Source organism: Micromys minutus (assembly GCF_963924665.1).
Source record: "Micromys minutus genome assembly, chromosome: 17".
NCBI classification, from domain to species: Eukaryota; Metazoa; Chordata; class Mammalia; order Rodentia; family Muridae; genus Micromys; species Micromys minutus.
This window is the reverse complement of record NC_137952.1, coordinates 29,830,687-29,850,327: the sequence shown is the minus strand read 5'-3', so window position 1 is coordinate 29,850,327 and position 19,641 is coordinate 29,830,687. Positions and strand designations below refer to the sequence as shown.

At 41.4% G+C, this 19,641-nt stretch overlaps 1 pseudogene across 1 annotated transcript in view; it reads right to left on the bottom strand.

The window, feature by feature from the left end:
- The window catches only part of LOC308431438 (protein FAM98B-like), a 292,458-nt pseudogene extending 275,394 nt beyond the window's left edge, over positions 1-17,064 (bottom strand). Inside the window, exons 1-2 of the transcript in view lie at positions 17,013-17,064; positions 15,720-16,781 (exon numbers count right to left, since the gene is read on the bottom strand). The product of the transcript in view is annotated as a protein FAM98B-like (transcript). The remainder of the gene's footprint in view (positions 1-15,719; positions 16,782-17,012) is intronic.
- Between the last annotated feature and the right edge of the window lie 2,577 nt (positions 17,065-19,641).

The following is a 19,641-nucleotide window of genomic DNA, read 5'->3' as shown; positions in this document are numbered from 1 at the left end:
CGCATGGAGTCCAGAGGCACTGGATCGCTTGTAGCTACTGGTATAGATGTGGTGTTGGGAACTACAATCGGTTCCTCTGCAAAACAGCAGTATGTACTCTTAACCCCGGACTTTTAACTCTCCAGCCCCTTTAAATTTTTTATTTTATGTGCATGAGCACTCTGCCTCCAAGTATGTGAGTGTATGACCTGCATCCAGATCTTTACTCCTTACAGTCTTGGAAGCTTAGAGAGCAAAGATTTCGACACTGGCTGACTCAGAACAAGTGAGGACCTAATTCCTACTTCATGTACCTTTGCACACTCCCCTTAAATAATGGGAGGAAGCAGCTAACTCCCCCAGGTCTACTTCATAATGATAATGTCAAAGCCATTCTTTTTTTTTTTTTTTAATTGAACAACATTATTGTAAAAAAAAATAAATGTACAGCTTTTAAAAGCATTTTTGCATAAAGGTATATGAATACATTTATGCCAGTACTTCATTTTTTTAAAGGTTTCATAGTATGCATTAAGATCTTACTAGTTATAATGAGCATAAAACGCATGTAAAACAAGATGTAACCTGGAAATAGTCAAAGTTTTCTTGGTATGTAAAGATTAAGCATAATGATTATTCATCTCTCTCTCTCTCTCTCTCTCTCTCTCTCTCTCTCCCCTTGGGGGGGGGGCTTTGTTTTTCTTGACCTTCATATAGTCTGTGAGTTATTTCTGGGGTGTTCAGAGCTTTCTGGGGTTATTATCCAATTATCAGTGACTGCATATTATGTCTGGTTTTTTTTTTTTTTTTTTTTTTTTTTTTTTTTTTTTTTGAAACTGGGTTACCTCACTCAGGATAATATTCTCTAGACGCAACCATTTTCTTAAGAATTTCATAAAGTCATTGTTTCTGATAGCTAAGTCGTACTCCATTGTGTAAATGTACCACAATTTTTGTATCCATTCATCTACTGAAGGATATATGGGTTCTTTCCAGCTTCTGGCTAATAAAAATAGGGCTGCTATGAACATTGTGGTGCATGTGTCTTTGTTGTATGATAGAGTGTCTCTGGGGTATATGTCCAGAAGTGGAATAACTAGATCTTCAGGTACGACTATGTCCAATTTTCTAAGGAACCACCAGACAAATTTCCAGAGTGGTTATACCAGTTTACAACCACAGCAACAATGGAGAAGTGTTCCTCTTTCTCCACAATCTTGCCAGCATCTGCTGTCATCTGAATTTTTGATCTTAGTCATTCTGGTTGGTGTGAGGTGGAATCTCAGGGTTGTTTTGATTTGCATTTCCCTGATGGCTAATGATGACGAGCACTTCCTTAGATGCTTCTCAGCCATTCGATATTCCTCATTGAGAACTTTTTGTTTATCTCTGTACCCCATTTTTTAATAGGGTTGTTTGATTCTCTGGTGTCTAACTTCTTGAGTTCTTTGTATACCTTGGATATTTCGCCTATATCAGATGTTGGGTTAGTAAAGATCTTTTCCCAATCTGTTGGCTACTGTTTTGTTTTCTTGACAATGTCCTTAGCCTTACAGAAACTTTGCAATCTCATTAAGTCCCATTTGTCAATCTTTGACCTTAGAGCACGAGCCATTGTTGTTCTGTTCAGGAAATTTTCCCCTGTGCCTATGTGTTCTAAGGTTTTCCCTACTTTCTCTTCAAATAGTTTCAGTGTACCTGGTTTAATGTGGAGATCTTTGATCCACTTGCACTTGAGCTTTGTACAAGGAGATAAGAAAGGGTCTGTTTTCATTTCTCTGCATGCTGAGTGCCAGTTGGACCAACACCATTTGCTGAAGAGGCTATCCTTTTTCTGTTGAATGTTTACAGCTCCTTTGTCAAAAATCAAATGACCATATATGTGAGGGCTTATTTCTGGATCTTCTATTCTATTCCTTTGATCCATGTGCCTATCTCTGTACCAGTACCATGCAGTTTTTGGCACAATTGCCTTGTAATATAGCTTGAGGTCAGGGATAGTGATTCCTGTAGATGTTTTCTTGTTGTTGAGGATGGATTTCGCTATTCTAGGTCTTTTGTTATTCCAGATGAAATTGCACATTGCTCTTTCCAACTCTATGAAGAACTGGGTTGGAATTTTGATGGGGATTGCATTGAATCTGTAGATTAATTTTTGTAAGATGGCCATTTTTATAATGTTGATCCTTCTAATCCATGAGCATGGGAGATCTTTCATTCTCTGAGATCTTCCCAGATTTCCTTCTTCAGAGATTTGAAGTTCTTGTCATACAGGTCCTTCTCTTGCTTAGTTAGAGTCACACCAAGGTATTTCATAGTTTTTGTGACTATTGTGAAGGGTATCTTTTCCCTAAATACTTTCTCCACATGTTTGTCCTTCGAATATAGGAAGGCTACTGATTTGTTTGAGTTAATTTTAAATCCAACCACTTTGCTGAACTTGTTTATCAGCTGTAGAAGTTTTCTGGTGGAATTTTTGGGGTCACATACATACACTATCATGTCATTTGCAAACAATGATGTTTTTTACTTATTCCTTTCCAATTTGTATTCCTTTGATTTTCTTTTGCTGTCTAATTGCTCTGGCCAAGACTTCCAATAGTATGTTAAATAGATAGGGGGAGAGTGGGCAGCCTTGTCTAGTCCCAGATTTTAGTGGGATTGCTTCAAGTTTCTCACCATTAAGTTTGATTTTGGCTATTGGTTTGCTGTATATTGCTTTTTATTATGTTTAGGTATGGTCCTTGGATTCCTGTTCTTTCCAAGACTTTTAACATGAAGGGGTGTTGAATTTTGTCAAATGCTTTCTCAGTATCTAGTGAGATGACCATGTGGTTTTCTTCTTTGAGTTTGTTTATATGGTGGGTTATGTTGATATATTTCCTTATATTAAACCATCCCTGAATTCCAGGGATGGAGCCTACTTGATCATGGTGAATGATCGTTTTGATGTGTTCTTGGATTCGGTTTGCAAGGATTTTTGTTGAGTATTTTTGCATCAATGTTCATAAGTGAGATTGGTCTGAAGTTTTTTTTTTTCCTTGTAGGGTTTTTGTGCGGTTTAGGAACAAGGGTTATTGTAGCCTCAAAAAATGAGTTAGGTAGTGTTCCATCTAATTCTATTTTGTGGAATAGTTTGGAGAGTATTGGTATTAGGTTGTCAATAAATTTCTGATAAAATTCTGCACTGAACCCATCTGGACCTGGGCTTTTTTTGGTTGGGAGGCTTTTGATGACTGCTTCTATTTCTTTAGGTGTTATGGGATTATTTAGATGGTTTACCTGGTCCTGGTTTAACTTTAGGATCTTGTATATGTTTAGGAATTCATCCATTTCCTCAAAATTTTCCAACTCTGTGGAGTATAGGCTTTTGTAGTAGGATCTGATGATTTATTGAATTTCCTCAGTTTCAGTTGTTATTTCTCCACTTTCCTTTCTGATTTTGTTAATTTGGATACTCTCTCTTTACCCTCTAGTTAGTCTGGCTAAGGGTTTATCAATCTTGTTATTTTTCTCAAAGAACCAGCTCTTGGTTTTGTTGATTCTTTGAATGGTTCTTTTTGTTTCTATTTGGTCTATTTCTGCCCCAAGTTTGATTATTTCTTGCTGTCTACTCCTCTTAGGTGTATCTGCTTCCTTTTGTTCTAGAGATTTCAGCTGTTCTGTCAAGTTGCTAGTGTATGCTCTCTCCAGTTTCTTTTTGGAAGCACTCAGCGCTATGAGTTTTCCTCTCAGTACTGCTTTCATTGCATCTCATAGGTTTGGGAATGTTGTGTTTTCATTTTCATTGAATTCTAGAAAATCCTTAATTTCTTTCTTTATTTCTTCTTTGACCCTGCTATCGTTTAATAGAGCATTGTTTAGTTTCCTTGTGTATATGGGCTTTTTGTTGTCTTTTTGTTATTAAAGACCAGCCTTAGACCCTGGTGATGTGAAAGGATGCATGGGAGTATTTCAATCTTCTACTATCTATTGAGGCTTGTTTTGTGACCGCTTATATGGTCAATTTTGGAGAAGGTGCCTTGAGGTACTGAGAAGGTGTATTCTTTTGTTTTAGGATGAAATGTTCTGTAGATGTCTATTAATTTCAGTTGGTTCATAACTTCTCCTAGTTTCACTGCGTCCTTGTTCAGTTTCTGTTTCCATGATCTGTCCATTGATGATAGTGAGGTGTTGAGGTCTCCCACTATTATTGTGTGGGATGCAATGTATTTTTGAGCTTTAGTGGGGTTTCTTTTATAAATATGAGTGCTCTTGTATTTAGAGAATATATGTTAAGGATTGAGAGTTCCTCCTGACAAATTTTCTTTGTAATGAATAAAAAAAAATGTCCCTTTCTTATCTTTTTTGATGACTTTTGGTTGAAAATCTACTTTATTCAATATTAGAATCGTTACTGCAGCTTGTTTCTTGGGGCCGTTTGCTTGGAAGGATTTTTCCCAACCTTTTACTCTGAGATAGTGTCTGTCTTTGTCTATGAGATGAGTTTCCTGTATGCAGCAAAATGCTGGATTCTGTTTATGTATTCAGTCTGATAGCCTATGTCTTTTTGTTAGGGAATTGAGTCCATTTATGTTAACAAACATTATGGAATAGTGGTTGCTGTTTTCTGCTATTTTTGCTTTTGGAGGTAGAATTGTGCCTGTATGTCTTTCTTCTTTTGGTTTTCTTGCTTAGATTTTTTTTTTTTTTTTTTTTTTAACTAGGATGTAGTTTTCCTCCTTGTATTGGGTTTTCCACCTATAATTCGTTGTAGTGCTGGGTTTGTGGTCAGATATTCTGTAAATTTAGTTTTGTCCTGGAATATCTTGGACTCTCCATCTGTGGTGATTGAGAGTTTTGCTGGGTATAGCAGCTTGGGCTGACACTTGTGTTCTCTTAGTGTCTGCATGATGTCTGTCCAGGCTCTTCTAGCTTTCATAGTCTCTGTTGAGACATCAGGTGTGATTCCCATTGGTCTGCCTTTATATGTTACATGACCTTTTTCCCTTACTGCTTTTAGTATTCTTTCTTTGCTTTGGGCAGTTGGTGTTTTGACTATTATGTGTAGGGAGGAATTTCTTTTCTGGTCTACTCTATTTGGAGTTCTGTAGGCTTCTTTTATGCTCATGGTCATCTCATTCTTAAGGGTAGGGAAGTTTTCTTCTAAAATTTTGAGGAGATATTTACTGTGCCTCTTAGTTGATATTCCTCGCCCTCTTCTATTTCTATTATCCTTAGGTTTGATCTTCTCATTGTGTCCTGGATCTCCTAGACATTTTGGGTTAGGAGCTTTTTGGCTTTTGCATCTTCTCTGACTGTTTTGTCTATGTTTTCAATGTTGTCTTCGGCCCCTGAGATTCTCTCTTCCATCTCTTTTAGTCTGTTGGAGATGCTTTCATCTGTGACTCCTGATTTCTTTTTTAGGTTTTCTACCTCCAGGGTTGTCTCTTTTAGTGTTTTCTTTGTTGTTTCCATGTCCATTTTAAATTTCTTCTTCAATTCCTTCATCTCTTTGGTTCTGTTTTCCTCTAGTTCTTTGATTTTTTTGAGTGTTTTTCATGTTTCCTCTTTAAAAGTTTCTATTTCTTTATGCTTTTCCTCCCATTCTTGTTTAAGGATCTCTATCACCATCTTGAGGTATGATTTCAGGTCTGAGTCTTCTTTTTCTGGAGTGTTTGGCATTCCGCTGTTTGCTGTGATGGGAGAACTGGGTTCTGATGTTGCCAGGTTGTCTTGGTTTCCATTTTGTAAGTTCTTTCGCTTTCCTCTTGCCATCTGTGATTATACATGGTCTCCTTGTCAGTGATTGGTTCCCGTCTCTCCCTGGATCTCTGCTGTTCCAGGTGGCAAATGGCTTGAGCGTTTGGTCCGCATGCATGGGCCCTCCGGTTGGAAACCAAGTCCCTACGGCAGAGTTCCTGCTCCCCTGAACCAATGGGGGGAGGCGTTTTCTATGCACTCAGCCCAGACCTCTCTGCCCCCGGGCTACTCGAAGTGCAGTCTCGCCAGGCCTGTGTCCCTGGATCTCCGCTATTCCCAGTGGCCTGTCAAAGCCATTCTTTGTTACTTCTGGGAAGAAGGAATTGCTTCAATCAGATTGGCTTATGGGCATGTCTGTAGAGGCATTTTGTTGATTGCTAATTGATAAAGGAGGGCCTATTCCATCATAGGCAGTGCCATCTCTAGCAGGCAGCTTGGACTCTATAAAAGGAGGTAATTAAGCAAGCCAGTATGCAACATTCGCCTATGAGCTCTGCTTTGGTTCCTACCTCTAGGTTCCTGCCTTGAGCTCTTGTCCTGGCTTCTTGTCAGGAGCTATGTAGGAAAGGCTAAAGACATGCTAAGTTTTCTGGAGATGGTTATGATAGGTAAGCTCGGAACTGAACTGCAGGGCCTTCAGACATTTTTATCCCAGGATTGCTTCATGCTAGTGATATGCCTCTTCCTGTCAATATTACAAAGCCTAATGATTCCTGGGCATCAGCCTACCCTATTGAGCAAATTTCCTGCAGATCAATATGAAGACAAACTTTCATGAATTAATGTTGTTTAGATGAATTAATGATGTTATAGAGTTACTGACTTGATTCAAATAATTTTAGGAAGAAAGTTTTAGGATATGGTTTAAGTTGTTTTGCCAGAAAGATACAATGACATTAGAAACAATAATGGAATGTGTCTACTTTTCAGAATAGTAAGTAAAGGCTGTATGATAAGGAATACAGTGAGCTCTCACAATTACACTGAAAAGAGAAATAGGCTTGGGACAGATTTGTGATCAAGGAAACATATTCACTCTAGGTCAGATCCAAGGATGAAGACACAGGTGTGCACTATGATAAAGCAAGATCTTGTGAAACTGTGACTTTGAACTTGTAATGAGCTTATAGAATGAAACACTCCTTTGAACTTAATATCAACATCCTTCTTTAATTCCCCCTTTGCGTAAACATTTTATTTATGAGGTAATTTTCTAAAGAACTTTGTCTAAGAAGGTCTAAGAAGGCCAGAGAGAAAGGACAAAATGTGGTATGTGGGGCCCCATCCCAATCCACCAAATGTATATATGTATGTGTCTGTTTGTCTATATGTAAGTCTATAGACACGTGTGTAGGTATATGTGTATGTGTGTGAGTATGTGTGAACACTTGTGGAGTTGATGAGGCAGATGGTTGGGGCTGACCAGAGTGGCTGTGTATATAAATGTGTGTGTGTGTGTGTGTGTGTGTGTGTGTGTACATGCATATTTCCTGTGTAAAGTATTTTAATTCATTTCCTTTCTTTTCTCTCTGGTTCACAGTAAATGTGTTCCAAGCTTCTCAACGGACCAGCAAGAGGTCCTTGAGCAACAGAGAAAAGAAACCAGCACTTATTAAACCACAAATAGTAAGATTATAAGGCCAGGAATCAGCAGTCTTTAGCTCAGTACTGTTTCCCTAAAGGCAGGACAGGCCCTCAGCAGCTTCCCATGATAATGCAATATAACCTGTAAGGCCAATAAGCTCTTTCTTCCCCAAGCTGGATTTGATCACCAAAAAGCAAGTACGGACAGAATATGGTGACAGAGAATGAGGTGCTGCTGTGGCAGGCCCGATCATGTGACTTTTAGACCTTGGGATGCTTTATCTGAAGAGACTAAAGAATTTTGGAGCTTTGTTTTGGAAAAGCCATTAGGTGCTCAGAGTTGAATGAGCTATTGTGGAAACTTGGAAGATAATGCTGAGAGAAACACAAACAACAGAGGCCAGGCTTGTGTCCTCTCGAAAGAAAGACAAGACTTTTCCTCTGAAACTCTGGAAACACATATGTGTACCACCATGTATGACATACATAGCGCTGGGAACTAGACCCTAGTTCTGCCCTAGAACTAGACCATTAGAATGCTAAGCATGTGCTCTGCCAACTGAGCTGCATTTCTATCTCTGGCTTAAAACCTTCAATGGCAGAAGGTTTGTGGATTGTTCTTCCCTGAGTATCTTGTGCTTCTCAAAGAACCCAGACTGTGTAAGTATTATACAACAACAAGCAAAGCACAAAACAAAACAAAAAACCATCCCACTATTAAATGAATGAATGAATGAGTGGGGATTTCATTGAGGCAAGAACTCAATTCTATCTCCTTTGTCATTCTGTGCTGGGCAGTATGCTAGGGAGTGAGACAGAATGACAATTCGGGCACACAAGAGGGCAAAGAATCGGTACTAACAAACCTCTTACTCCTGCCCATTCATTTAGAAACTCTCGACACACACCTAAGGTCTTCCAGGGAGAGTCCCTGGAGTCTTTACTCCAGCGTTCTCCTGCCCCGATGTCCTGAGGCATCATCCACACATTTATACATTCTGTTTGCATCATTGGCTAGTTATGAAAGTGGACTTTCCGTAGTTTAGTCTCTCTTTTTAATAACTTGTAATGATGTGCTCCCTATTCCAACACTGAGTAAAATGCTAGGTGTTCAATAATTAGATATCTTTGGTTCTTCAGTTAATAGTGAATTCATTTAGGTTTGTTTGAATTTAGGAGAATGAGTTTGATGATTTTCAGGAAATCTGGTTTGGGTATTAAACCTAGGTAATTTGAGCTTAAATGACACCTGTATTTTTTGCATGTTTAACTTGCCTAGTGGTTGACAATAATATATACAGTCTGATCCTACAGCCTGAGCAGAAACAAAACCAGTGTAGAGCTAGGGAGATGACTGTCTAAAAATGGCTTATTCATAGTGACTCATAGATCTCTGTTTCATCAAAGTTTTCTCTGGTGATTTTCTACAACCCACCCACACAGAAAATACAGTCTTTAGCTTTTACTTTCTGGAGGTAATAGTACAAAACAGAGAAGAAAAATGGTTCTTTGCTGAACTGTTAAGTTTTACTGACCAACAGGACTTCTTTGGAGATTGTACTCCTTGAGAGGGAAGAGAGAAAAGGCAGACTCGTGACCATTTAGCCTTAAAAAATGGAGGGCTTCTTTGGGAAGAAGTTGGTGTGCTGGCATCTAAAGTAACAAAACTGAGGACGAAGGGAGGAAGACCCAGGTTCTGAATCATCTGAAGCTGAGCAGATACGAGACTTTCTATGGAATAGCCACAGTGTTCTTATTATCCTTGCGGCTGAATGTCCCCATTTGTCCATTGTAATGAAGGTCACAGCTTCCCTCCCACACCCAGAAATGTGCAGGAGTGGTCATGAATGCCTAGGCATTTTTCAAGATTTTTCTTGGCCCACTTCTTTCTGTGTTGTTACTCCCAGACAGTCACATCTTTGGAATTCAAGTAAACACAGTATGTTTTAGAAACATGAAATAGTGCTTGGCCTGTTTCAGACCGCTGGCTTGGAATCTTGGCATATGTGCTATCTCAGGGAAGAATGCCCCATACCCCTTCTCCTCGGTGGTCAACCTGAGCCATTGTTAGCACTTGACTTTATTCTTGAAGGAGTTGTTCCTAAAAATTCATTTAACCTCTCTAGACAGAATTCTTATAATCTACAAACTTATTTGGCCATTAAGTGATACATTCTTGCAGTGGCTGTAACTATGATCACCCACCTTATAAGAACACTCTCAGATAGTTTGTTGAAATTTCTTTTGAAAATTCGAACCTTTATTGGTATGTAATATGAAGCTCTACTCAACAGAGACAACTATGCAGTGTTTAGTGCACTGATGTGTGATCCCATTTGATCCCCGAGTAAATTTGAGAGGTTGAAAAAGTTGTTTCTGTCTTATAGATGAGGGAACTGAGGCCCAGAAAGGTTAAGTGACTCTCGTAAATTTCACAGAGCTAGTGAGTTTCAGAGCAAGAGTAACAAACCAAGTGGATTGGCTGGGCCTGCAGTTCTTACTCTGAACCTTCACACTGTTCTATGTTACAGCCTAAGCCGGATGTGACACAATTAAGAATCTGTGGCCAGAAAGGCTTAAAATTCTACACCCAACTTTAAGGTAAATCTAGTAGGTTTATTTATTTAGCAAATGTCTCTTGACTTGTGTTTAACATGGATTGGGGCTGTAATAACATTAGGATAATTAAATTTGCATAATATACTTCCATTGGGTAACAATTGTATCTACATTGAAACATTCTCTCCTGGAAGGGAAAAAGATCCAATAAGTCAAATTTTTAAAAAATTGTAGAAGCCCCTGAAAGAAGACTCACAAGGCTCTTCCCAAGGCTTTACTAGAAATAAAAGATTACTGGAGTGAGAAGACCATGTGGTTGGCTAAGGTGCCTATAATTCGAACTCCAAGGGTTTGCCACCCATGGTGAGATGGGCTTTGTGTGAGGTTGTATCTTTGAGTCATTCATTGTCCTATAAGTAACCCATCACCCACGGTCCTGTAAACAAACAAATGAAACAACAACAGCCCTCCCCTAAATAAACTCAGTAGTTCATTATATCAGGCTCAGATGAAATCTTTCCTTAGGTTGGCTTTAGGTGTCCTACCTAGGGAGAATAGGCCTTTGATCACTTCTCTTCAGGAAAATACACCCAACATGATTGGTGAACAAAGACTGACAGAATCGAAGTTGAGCTGGGGAGGGACAGTTGTGTGGTCCCCGTGGGGAGCTGGGCATGGAGCAGACACTGATCCACACGAGAGCAAAATGCATAGGGCAATCCTGATGTGCCTACCTTTCCATGTGGTCTGGGACAGTGAGTATCCTTGGTGTTTGCATGCTTTCAGGAACAAGTGATAAGCCATGTGGCTGACACCAGACCAGTTGAGAGCACAGTCCTTACAGGGACTGATGGAAAGGCAAGGGTGCTGGTCCAGAGTGTGTCACAGCAGGACAGAGTACACAGCACTGTCCCATGCTCGAGCCCAAGCCCAGCTACGTAGTTCAAGGCTACCCCACTAAGATTGCCAGGGGTGGGGAGATGTGCAACAGCCCCATGATAGCAGCACCCCAGGATCAGGAAGCAGGATAACTCATGGGAACAATGGAAACTTGCTTCTCGTTAGATAATGGGGTAATGCATTCCTTATATGCTGTCGTATACAGCATTGCTTTCAGACAAAACAATTGGTAGAAGTGTGAAGATATTTTTTATCCTGTATTGGACCTTGTTCGTGTCATGGTAGCATCCCCTTAGCTGCTTGAGTACAGCTGGCATGTACCTGTAATGGATGATGGTGGGCCTTAAGCCATCCTACCCAACCTTCCTAAGAGAAGACTTTGCAGAGACCACACACACACACACACACACAGAGAGAGAGAGAGAGAGAGAGAGAGAGAGAGAGAGAGAGAGAGAGAGAGAGAAATTTTATGTGTTGTCCTGCAAGGTGTGGTGGCATGCATCAATAATCTGAGCACTCAGGAGGCTGACAGGAGAATTATGAGTTCAAAACTAGCCTAGGCTACATAGTAAGTCTTGTTTTAAAGAGAAACAGGTGACACGCGATGTAAAAGAAATGCACCCCCAGTGTAGGAACCAGATAGGGAAAGTATTTTTTCTTCCCCATTTCAGAACCTACCATCAACATTTTTTTGTTGTTGTTTCTTAATATCCTGTCCTGCTAGTTCCTCTTTTCCCCATTTCCAGTCAGGGGTACTGTGGGATTAAGTAGCTTAGGCAAAAATCACCCAGCCAGTAAACTGCAGGATTGGAGGAGTTAGATCCTAAGACCAGACTCTTGGCCACTGTCCTGGACTGTTTCTCTCTGCCACAGTGCCTACCCTAGTACTAAGGTAAAAATGTTCAGGCAGCAGGTGGAGGTTGTTCTCTTTATTCTTTATAGCTCTATCAATAAACAAAAGTCCATGTGGACCAAACTAACTCCAACGTGATCATGTTACTAATAATGACAAATACTGAGTAGTCATAGTCATATTATATAATTCATGCTATCAGCTGTGCATGTGTGTGTGTGCATGATCACTTAAGGAAATGAAGAACACAGCAACAGCTCTGCACAGCTTACAACACAGCATATCTAATAAGAAAAGTTTTGGTGGTGTTCTTGTGCTGGTGGTCTCTGGTATAAGATAACACTCAAGCTGCCATTTGCTAAAAAAAAAAAAAAAAAAAATAGGCTTTGCATGAAATTGGCAAAATCGGATTGTGGCATCATAAAAAAAAAGTTAAGTACTTCGACATGCAAACATGGTGCTTTCAAAAGCATCTAGAGTAGTGGAGAACTAGGACTCGGAAGGTTCCGTGAGATTAACCGGTTTGTGTAACTAGGCCTACAGAGGCTGTGTGTCTCAGCCCAGGCTAAGTGCAGAGGACGAGCTGCAGCCAGAATCGGTTCTCTTGACTGGCATGCAGCCTGCTCTTCCTTCAGCGTCTGCTCCAGAGCTCTCGGGCAGCACCTGTCCCTTGGGACTCGTGCCTGATTTTAGGATTTAAGAGGGAGAATTCATATCCTCCATCAGCTTTACTTGAAAACAGTTTAGGTGCTGTGGCTTAGATCTTGAAGGTCAGAGAAAGAAGAACCAGAAGCAGTCTGATAAGTCCTCACGCCCCCAGCTACAACTCGGGAGGGACCAAGTTCCTGAAAAGGACCTTCTTTGCAAAAACCTGATGAGAAGCAACTTACGATCAAAGAAAGGGATGTTGAAGTTTGCAGGATCAAAGGAGGAAAGTGTAACATTATAATTGATGGAATTATAACTGAATGATAGGTTATGTCTTACAATTTCAACACGATACATACAAGCGAGCTTCAGTTGAAGACAGGGTTAAGTTCACATGTGTTACCTTAAGCGAGTCATTGTCCAGCCACTGCTGCCACGTATGTTGCAGAGTGCTCTTGAAAGAACAGCTCGGAGAAGAAAGAGAAGATGACAGTCTGGCTACACCAGCATCTCTGCATTCTAAACCTTAGCTCCCCAAAGGCCCAGCACTGCCCAACGTGTACCCAGTGACTGAAAGACTGTTTGTAAGTCCACCCGACTCTTAATTTCACAACCCCATATTAAACTTCCTACTCCATCCATGAAGGAGTCAAGCCTAGTGTGTACAGAGTAAGGCCAGTTAGAAACCGTGCCGATTCCGGCAGAGAAGAGGCAAGAAGATAGGGAAAGAGTGCGGTGGGAGAACAGTGGTGGGTAGAACAGGGTAGGTTCAGCTTTTGAACCAATTATAACCAGTAAGGGTTGGGGAAGCAAATTCCCTCCCCCAACCCCTGCCAGCCCATAATAGAAGTAACCCAAAATTGAACAGAGCTGGGAGTAATAAAAGACCCAAGAGCTCATGTAGAGCGAGGAAGCATCATGTGATCCCTGGCATGTGAGGGCCTGGCTTTGGAGCTCTCATGCAGAGTTTGAGGCCCTTCAGCTGCTGGCCTGCTCCTTGCCCTCCAGTCTTTACTCCCCTAAGCTTTTTGATGTAGTGGACACCTCCTGTGACCATCAAAGAAGCCACAGAGTAAGGAATGTTCTAGGCAGTTCCGTTTAAAGATTTTTGTCTTCTTTTTAAGTTTTAAACATTGTTTTTTTTTTTTTTTTTTTTGTTTTGTTTTGTTTTTTTAAGAAAAGATTAAACAACCAGGCGAACCAGAAAGGAAAGGGCAAAGAAAAACTAGTCTTGAGTGTCTTTGAATAAAACAGGAGACTAAAAGTTGGAGATTGTTTGGGTTCCCCGCCCCCACCACTCCCACAGTTGAGGGGCTTCTCAGTCCTGATATTTCCTTGCTATAGAGCTAAGCTAGTCCAGAAGCTAACCCCAAGATGTCACAGAAACCTTTGCTAGGAAGATTGGTGGACTTGAAATCTGTCCATCTCATATTTTGTTCTGCCCCTTACATTTTGGATAGTAGTAGAAGCAGAAATTGAGGGTTCCAAAGCAAAAGTTGAAAGCTAAGCTTACAAATTCTAAGGAACTCCTCATGCAGGCTTGTCTTAAAGCCCGGGGGAATAGTTATGATGGTATTCTGCAAAATGGACAGCTTTCTTCTTTTGTGACACCGCCTATGGGCTCCTGAAGAAAACAAAATCTTATTGGGGGGGTTGATAATTCTGGAAAGTTGCTTAGCAGTGCTATGAGAGAGACTAGAGTGAAACAGATAATTCTCAGCTCACAGAGCCCGACGAAGTGTGCAAAGGAGTCAGGCAGCAACGCTTTCCAGCTTTCCCACACTAATCTAATCTCCTGTCCCCTCCAGAACAGCCTGTGGGCCGAGGGGAGCCAGGAGTCTGTGGGAGGCTTTATCCCAGTGTGATGCCTAAAGTTTGGTCCAAGCTGAACTGCAAAGGCAAATATTACTGACAACAAGGAAATGTCTGTGTCTAAAGAAAAGCAGCTTTTAGGGTTTCTTTCTTGGATTATAAATGTAATAATGTCTCATGCAGACAGTACACAAGTTATTTAAAACCCAAGAACTACAGATTACTTATTGTACTTCTAGCCCAAGACAGGCACTAGCTTTTGATATTAAAGTTGTTCTGGGTAATTAGAAATCTCCTTGTAAACCTTCTTCTTAAAGGATGCATGTTCTGCTCCCTGATGGCATTTGTTTATTCTAAATATTATCTTTATTCATCCACTTAAGAAAATTCCAGGGGCGGGTGATGTTTTTTAGCAGGTAAAGATGCTTGCTGCCAAGCCTGATGACCGGAGTTCAAATCCTGGAACCTACACATTAAAAGAAAAGAACCTTAGGTTGTTCTCTGAGCTCCATCCATGAGTATATCCACGGAATTGTGTGCTCACTCACACACGATAAATAACAGATGTTTAAATGCAAAAGTAAAAGAAAGAAACATTCACTAAGGAAAAATGTATTTGTTCATTGGAAAGTCAAGAATGTTGCCCTATGTCAAATGTGTTGCAATTCCCAGAACTATTCTCTGGAGCATGACCATTCAGATCTCTTTCTTGCTTTAGAACTTTTTCTTTCAAAGATCTAGACCAGAAACAAAGCTGAAAGTCAGCTTGAAGCAGATTGCTGAGATAGAGTGGGAGATGATGGGCTACGAGGATGAAATGGGAGAGAAGGCAGAGGCGCACGGATGCTGTGTGGATTTCATCAAGTGAAACTGGTCTTTGGAAAATGGGCAAGTGTCTGGCTAACTGCAGGCAGAGGATGAGACTCAAGGGCAGGAATTTCCTGCTGTGTACTCGGAGACCAAGATGCTACCTCCATCTCCCGCCCTCCCACAGTTAACAGAAATTTAATAAAACCCTGACCAGAGGAATTTCAACCTATTTTTATAAAGGACAACTGACTACACACACACACACACACACACACACACACACACACACGACACTTCCTCTATTTTGTAAAATAGAACTAACAATACAGGAGAGAGCCACAAGGGATACAAATGACTCCAGAGTCTAGATTCCTTCCTGTGACTCCAGAGTCTAGATTCCTTCCTGTGACTGGCAGGTTTCCTTATGTGTTTCAGTCCTGAACAAAATACCAGTTTACAGTCTAAATTCAAACATGACAATTAAAAAATACATCCCATGTTACAAGTTGCTGGTAAGAAATATTTGCATTAAAAAATAGGTTTTGTGGGTTTGCTTTTTTAAAAGACACGGCATGCTTTAGTACACAGAATGTGGAAAAAATCGTGTTGCAGGATCACCACCCGATAGTATAAAATGGCCATTTGTATTCAGGAATGCCTTCCTCAGGGGCACTAACATGATCTTCCTTGGGTGATGTTCAGGTATGTTCCTCAGAACACTCTATCTACTGTGTCTAGTAGGAAGCAGTGCTCTCTAACATCTGCAGTTTTTAATATCTTCTGTACCCACCACCACCTCCATATGAATCTCCATAACCCCCTCCTCTCCCACCATAGCCCCCTCCTCTCCCACCATAGCCCCCTCCTCTCCCACCATAATCTTCCCCTCCATCTCCTCCACCCCAGCCATCCCTCCCTCTGCCTTCTTGTCTCTTCTGCCAAGGGGGCATTTCAGGGGGTGGTGGTTCAATTTTGTTTGGCCGTCCTCCCCTGCCTGGAACCCTTCCCATCAGCACCTAATTAATGACGCATGCTGTCTTCTCCTGGCTGATACCATTGCTTGTCCTGATGATCTTAGACAGATCTTCAGGGGCAGCCAGCAGATGTGGCAATGTGACTGTTGTTTTGGGTGACAAAGCATACCACTTGGGCTGGTAAGTTCTTGCTGTTATCTGTTTTTGCCTTTGCTCTATTGGACCATCCAAAGGACTGCACTGTCTCATCTGATCGTTTCGTTAACATCCGCTGGCGGCACTCATAGTCACAGGAAAGAGCATCGTAAATCCTTTCCAGTTTTTCCTGCCTGTTCAGAACTTAATTCAACCTTTAACAACGGTTTTTCCGGACTTTAGAGAGAATATCCTTCACCTTTGATTCCACTTAGCTCAGCAGAAGTGGGGTGTCTGAAGTGTCTGACTTGGAGACCTCGAGGGCATCACATACAGCTTGAACTTCCTGGCAAATTTCACTGTGTTTATCTAGCTGAGAATTCTTATGTTTCTTCTTCTGTAATGTCTGTAAAGCTTTAAGTTCTGTACTTAAAAACAGCAGAAGTCTCAACAGTCATCCTTTGCGAGGCGCTCCTTGAGATCTCCTGATACAGTACCGAGTATGGACAGGACATCTCCTTTAAAAGACCACTGCTCTCAAGCCGGAAGCTCTCTGGGTCTCTCCCAGCTGAAGTGATGCTTTCTTCCAGGTTGTATAAGGACTTTATCTGGGAGCCTAACCAAATGCAAAGCTCCCAAACACTCAGGTGAGGACGGCCCACCCTCTGCTGAGCTGGCGAGCGCCTGTTCCTCTAACAGTGGACCCTTACACCCCAGTGCCTCCAGGGTGTTCCATGCTAGTTTCAGCCCGAGCTCTGGCCCTCTCGTGGTCACTTGGCCCAAAGCTGTTCATCAATCTTACTACCTTCATCTTTTACTTTACATTTGACTTGTAAGAGGAGAAAGTGTTTGGTGCACTGGAATTCTAGAGGATTCTTGGAAACTAACATGAAAGGTGTAAGAAAGTCCCTTGGAAAAGGCTCTGTTGTTTCTTCTTGTCATCTTAAGTCTGCATCAGTTTGAAGGCTGGCTTAAGCTGAGATTAGTTTAAATGCTTAGAGATAGCTGCAGTTTGCCTTCAGGTCGCTTCTCTTTGCAGGGGTCTTCTGATGAAAGAATCCTCCTCATTAGGAGATGCTAAACAGGACATAAGCATGCAGAGTTGATACAAACCCTGTGTGGATTTGCAAGGTTGTAGCGAAGAGGCTGCCCATACGAGCTTTTGAAGCTGTATTTGAAGTCAAAGACGGTAAGATATCAATGCTGGGCTTTCAGCATTGAACAATTAATTGAGAACATGGCTGTGTTAGGCACGGTGCTCAGGACCCAGTGGAAAGTAAAACAGGCTCCTTGTGCCTGAGGAGTCTAGAGTCTACAGCAAGAAAACTGGACTAGTTGTAGACTCCAGAGGAGAATGTCATGAGTTAGAAGAACATTGGGTATCAGGTAAAGAGGCCAATCCTATAGCATCATAGGTACAGAAAGGGAGCTGCCATTAGCTCCTCGGATTGATTAGGCAAGTGAGAAAGACAACACTAAGAAAAAAAACAATGGCCTGGGATAGAACTCAGAGATCAAGTACTTGATTATCATATATGTACGGCTGAATTTGATCTCCAGTATCACAGAAGTAGACAATAGCAGTGAGAAAGAGGAAGAAAAAGGGAAAGTGTGAAAGAGATGCAAAAAGAAGAGGAAGAGGAAGAAGGGGATGAGGAAGAAGAGGAGAAGGAGGAAGAGGAGGAGGAGGAGGAAGAGAAGGAGGAAAAGAAAGAAGAGGAAGAGGAGGAGGAGGAAGAAGAGGAGGAAGAAGAGGAGGAGGAAAAGGAGGAAGAGGAGGAGGAGGAAGAGGAAAAGAAGGAAGAGGAGGAGGAGGAAGAGGAAAAGAAGGAAGAGGAGGAGGAGGAAGAGGAGGAAGAGGAGGAGGAGGTGACTGGGGAGAAGAGGAGGGGGAAGAGGTTACTGGAGAGGAAGGGCCAAGTTACACAGGGTTCACTAGATTCTCACAGAGAAGCCCACATACTACTTGATACTTTACAAGGAGGGCCCTATCTTTCAGCCTCCAGATCTCTTAGTCTTGGCCTGCTTGGGAGACTCCCTTCTCCCCTGCTCCATCTGCGTCAAAGGAGAAGGTTGTTTTGTGAGTTCAAAAGTTGGAGGAATCCTTCTTGTCAATAGGTTTCACTTCTCCAGTGACAGGAATATTCTGACTTCCCCCTTAGCTGGCACCAGATTAATAGAATGTGATAGAGCACCCTCTTGGCTTCCTTTTCAAACTGTGTGTTGGTGATCATTCTGCTGTTAAATGTAATCTTTCCTATGCATTTTTATTTATTGGGTAATTCATTCATATGTCAAAATTTAAAGCTCCAACAAAGTTTGTAATGAAAAATTCTCACCTTATCACCAAGCCAGCTGGAGACAATATTAGCATTCTATGTATCCTTGCCAAGAGATGTTTTCATTGCATCATAAATAATACTTTTCAAAAATTGAAAATAGATTTATTTCATACAATATATTCTGGTTATGGTTTTGCTTACACCATTACCTCCCAGACTCACCCCAACTTCCCATCCACCCAAATCCACACACCCTTTCTTTCTCCCTCTCTCATCAGAACACAAACAGGCATCTAAAAATAATGATAAAATAAGATAAAAATAAAAATAAACTGGAATAGGAGGAAGCAAATTATCAGGAGGAAAAAAATATCACAATAAACACATATGGATACGGAGACACACATGTTCTTACACACAGAAACGCTATAAAAACACAACAGTGGAAACTATAGTATGTATATATGCAAAAGAACTGTAAGGGGGACAAAACAAAAATAATGGCCAGACACAGCACTATGAGACGAGCCTCCAGCAAAGGCATTGAGTTTGTTTTGTGTTAACCATCTGCGGCCAAGCACAAGGTCTGTCTTTAAGGGTGCTTTGTATACCAAGTGAGACTCCACTAGAGAAAAACTAATTTTTTTCCTTTGCAAATGGTTACCAGTTAGAGATGGATTCTAGGTTAGGGGTGTGTGCTAGTATGCGCTTTCCCCCTCTCAGTGCTGGATTCCATCTGGCTTAGACTTGTGCAGGTCCTGTGCATGTGGTCACCGTCTCTGTGAGTTCCTGTATGCATCACTCCTGCTGTGTCCGAAAGGCAGTTTCCTTCAGTCCTTCCTCAAACCCTGCCATTGAGGACCCCCATGCTCAGTCCAATGGTTGGCTGCAAGCGTCTGCCTCTTTATTTGTCAGACCTTGGCAAAGCATCTCAGGAGACAGCTGTACAGGCTACCCTGTAGGAAGAACAACAATATCAACCAACCAGAGCTGCAGAGCTCCCAGAGACTAAACCACTAACCAAAGAGTACACGTGGAGGAACCCATGGCTCCAGCGGCATATGTAGGAGAGAACAGCCTTGTTGGACATCAGTACAAGGAGAGGCCCTTGGTCCAGTGAAGGCTCGATGCCCCAGTGTAGAGGAATGCCAGGGCAGTGGGGTGGGAGGGGGAGCACCCAGATAAAAGCAGAGAGAGGAGGAAGGGATGGGAGTTTCTGGAGGGGAAACCTAGAAAAGGGATAACATTTGAAATGTAAATACATAAAATACCCAGTAACAAGAAAAGAAATACAGCTGCTAGATTAATTCACTGTTTACATTTGTATGAGAAAAAGGAAAAAGAAAAAAAAAAGGCAGTTTCC